Source organism: Fistularia commersonii, chromosome 24, assembly GCF_037954325.1.
Source record: "Fistularia commersonii isolate RoL2024-O1a breed Wild chromosome 24, RoL_Fcom_v1.0, whole genome shotgun sequence".
In the NCBI taxonomy this organism is placed as follows: Eukaryota; Metazoa; Chordata; class Actinopteri; order Syngnathiformes; family Fistulariidae; genus Fistularia; species Fistularia commersonii.
Genome location: NC_141307.1, coordinates 3863953 through 3868142, shown reverse-complemented (window position 1 = coordinate 3868142; position 4190 = coordinate 3863953). Strand labels below are relative to the sequence as shown.

The 4190-nt window shown below is 39.0% G+C and overlaps 1 long non-coding RNA gene across 1 annotated transcript; it reads right to left on the bottom strand.

The window, feature by feature from the left end:
* Nucleotides 1–225: 225 nt before the first annotated feature.
* LOC147219716 (uncharacterized) lies at nucleotides 226–2929 on the bottom strand. Its single transcript, XR_015108025.1, has 3 exons — nucleotides 1001–2929; nucleotides 754–886; nucleotides 226–671 (listed from the first exon to the last, which is right to left on the bottom strand). It is a non-coding gene; the product is annotated as an uncharacterized LOC147219716 (long non-coding RNA).
* Nucleotides 2930–4190: the final 1261 nt, after the last annotated feature.

Genomic DNA, 4190 nt, shown 5'->3' with positions numbered 1-4190 from the left:
AAGATGCAGAGCTTTGGGAAAATGACTTAGGTTTCATCCACACCGGCCAGGGTGGACACTTTATTTTCACAAGTACGAGCATTAAAGATTCATCCGAAAGAAAAGATGATCTTGACAGAGCAGCGGTCCACTCCTCATGATCAGAAAGTCTTGGTTTTAGAAGATTTGAGTGTTTGTTTGTCAATAAATTGTGCATAAAATCAGACCTCTAGCCATTCAGACAGATGTGTCTTCTGGGTTTATTTGACAGAATCAGACATTTTACAAATAATGGCATAAATGACATATATTGAGAATCCCACAGCTGGATAAAGGTTACTGGATGACACCATTAAATAGACATCTTAAATTAAGTGGTTGTTACTTCTTTCTTACATTGCTCTGACAGTAAATTAAATATACATACAAGACAATAAAGTATAATCATAATAAAAAAAACTCTACCTATATAGAAAATAATGAGAAAAGTAGCAATGTGAATATATGAAAAACTTTACAGATGCCCATTGGAGAAAATCATACCGGTTGCAGTGTCAATAAAAATGAATATACTTATAGACAGACGATTAGAATATAGCAAAAGAGATCCTCAAATAAACAGAACAAAAACAATACACAACCAAAACAACAACATAAACAGTGATGACAATAATAAGCAGGATGCAAATGGGCTGAAAGCAACAAGGATAAAACAGAGTTAGTGCAAGAACTTATTACAGCAAGTTATTGATAGAAAACTCTATATATACATACCTTTTTTTCAATTCTTTGGACTGGAAGCAATAACAAGCCTGGTTCCTGTAACCGTGACGGCATTTCCTGATTAATTAACCCTGGTCTTTTCTATTTGCTCCCTCCCGGGGGCGGAGGAGGGTGTTTATGGAGGCTGTAAATCAGAGCAGAGGAGAAAAAAAAAAAAAAAAAAACACCCGTCAGTGGAAATAAAGTCAGACATCCGATCAGGACGGTGGAATCGCTCCGCTGCTGTGAAAACACTGACCTTCCAGACGATATAATGAAATATTAGCTCTGGGCGGGTGGAGGATGAGAGCGGGGAACGTCGACGGACGGTGGAATCCATCCGGTTTGGAACAGAGGAAACAAAAAAAGACATCAGTTTCTGGAATAACACTTTGAAACTAAGACGGGAAAAAAAAAAAAGGCACCGCAGAAGGACGTAAACACCGACCAATAAATGCCCGGTCACTATTCACATCTTTACTTTTTATATTTTTCTTTTTTTCATATTCATATAGAAGGCACTTACATTTTTATATTATTTAAAAAAAAAAAAAAAAATCTTATATCTCTTACCCAGAGATGCTGCTATTGTTAACGGTTATAGTGTCAATAAATATGAATCATAAATATACCTGAGTTAAAATTAACCAGTCCCTGATATATTTAAATTTTTTTCCCCTCGAAATACAGATTCTATAAATATAAACAGACAGAAAATAGCTAAAGACATCCACAAATAAATAGACAGCAAAGGATAGGAATGGACAACAGAATGAGAAGAAAAAAAAAAAAAGAAAAAGGAAGAGAGAAAACATAAATAGAGCGACAATAGCAACAACAAAAAAATAGATATAAACAAAACAGACATGTTGTTTGTGTCTGTTTTTGATTCCACTCAACCTGAGAGCTGCTAACTGTAAATCTCATTGCGCTCTGTGTAACAACAATAAAAGTTTAAATCCTTGAATTAAAAAAATCCATCCAGAGGAAACAAAAACTGTGACAAAAAAATCTCTCGATTTCAAGAAACGAACAAAGGGTGTGTTTGGGGAGGGTGGCGTATTTCTGGAGCGGCGGAAATGAGCCGACGTGCAGGAGGTTGATTTATATTCTGGATGTCTAATGACAGAGCAGCTTCTGAACGTGGAGAGACATCCCATTGTGTACGTGAAGACATTCAATATTACTTTAATTTAATATTTCTATTGGGCGCAACTGAATAGAAGCCGCCACCACTGAAAAAAATGTTGTTTTTTTTTTTAAGGATTCCAAAAAAACAATTAGCTTTTATCTTTTAATTAAATATGTAAATGCTTTTTCCCTAACGGTGCCTGGAACACGTCTAATTTCATTGGTCCGATTTGATGAGGCTAAATTTGGCGGTGTGAAGCTTGTTAGCCGCTAGAAATCCATAAATTAGCTGCAGAGAAGAGCAGCGGCTAATAGCCTCGAAATGGAAACTACTTCAACTGCTATCACTAATACGACTATAATATTATTTTTATTGACATTACTACCATTAGTACTATACAATTTTTACTATGGTTACTATGACTACCATGCACATTTTGTAACGAGCTAGCCAATTAGCCAGCTAGCCAGCTAGCATGCTGGTAACAGATGGCTTTTTCTGTTTTCAGGATTAATTAATCCAGATTAATACGCTCCAGACGTCCACTGGGCTTCGACAATCTGGTGCATCTCAAAGTCTTTTATAAATTATTTTTTTGGGAGCCATTTCCTGATCGCACAAAATAAAGGGAAATAAAGTTAAAAAGCAGAGTGTGGGTGCGATGAGGGCGATATTCACACACAAGTTGCGCATTATTACGCTTTCCTTCCTCCTGCTTTTTTAACAAAGGGAGAAAAAAAAAAAAAAGTGAAAAAAGCCAGAGCGGGTCGTCGATTAGCCTAGCTTAGCATCAAGACAAGCCGAATCCAACTTCATCCCAGAAAAGGTTTGACATTTTGTGCATCTTATCATCTGCAAGTTTGACCTTCAGACGTTCTTCTTCTTCTCATTTCCTGGTCGGGCAGGATGATGGAGGAGGCATTGATCCGTGGAGCTAATCCCCGGCCAGACGTCGGGAAATCGCTCGCTGTGAGGACGGGGGGAACTTATCGGACCGTGGCGACAGTCTGAGCCGGAAAGTTACAAATACAAAAAAAAAAAAAAAAAAAAAAAGTATCACGCTGGGATGGGATTCGGAGCCCAGACTCGTTTTTGCCAAATAATGAGCCGTTCTCCGTCTCAGCAGCGAGCCGGGTTTATTACCCGGTAAACACCGACTTCCCGCAAAGTTGACCCATTTCCAACGTCGCTGACGCCTTTTCTCTCCAATCGGCCTCAAAAAGTACAGACATCTGCCGTAACCTTTGCGTCAAAAAGCTTCCGGAGTGGGAAAAACACGGTTGCAGATGGAATAATTACAGCTACAATAAGAACAAAAAAAATAATCAATTCATCACAAGGTCACAAAGAGAAACATCCAACCATCACTCACTCTTTGTTTCTGGATCGCGGCTCGAACCTGAGGAGAAAACAGGCGGGAGAACATGGAGACGACACACAAAATTAAATAACCTTCTCCCGTTTTTTTGCGGACCGTAAGGCGCATGATAAAACATACGGTATATAAACGCAAAAACAAAACAGTCTGTTTAGTTGAACTATTCATCTGGCTTCGCTCCCTCGGAAAATATTCTTTACTTTTTTTTCAACTTTGTAAGCGTGTCTCCTAACAAGTGCCGTTTTTGGGGGTCCTCATGCACACAAATGTGCATTAATATTATGTTGAAACACAGTTGTTATTAAAAAATGGTGGAATTAAGCGCACTACATACCGTTCTCTGATTGGTTTACGGTTGCCAGCAATAGCAGACACCTAAAGTTAGCATGAGGCTGGAACGACATTGTATTCCAGCACGACATGATTAGTTATCTAACGTTTTCTAACGTTGAAACCCATATTCGAGCGACGTCCCGACGATCAATCAAGCTTGGTCGATTAGTAAAGTCGCACGAAAACACTTTGACAGATTTTTGAGCCGCTGCATAAAATTAGTTGGAGGTCAGGAAGCACAACAAGAATGCAAATAAAAGGCTGATTTTTGAGACGATTTAAGGTGCGTATAGTGCGGAAAATAGGTAGTCGTGAAGGCTAACCGCTACTACTAGTACTAGTACTACTAGTAGAGATGAGTCAGATGATCCGGAGACTCTGCCAAACGTCTATAAAACATTAACAAACAGCAGCTCGTGTTTACAATCTACCGGCGAACGTTACAATTATGTCCTCGCGTCGAACGGCACCTGTTTCTTTATGACGCGTTGCTAGGCAACGTGTTCCCGGCTAAGATGCTGCTTCTGACTCCCCGTGAATGTCGAAACAAACGAGCGCCCTTTTCTTCCCTTTTCGCTTCAAGTTTGATCAGATCTCTTTATATTT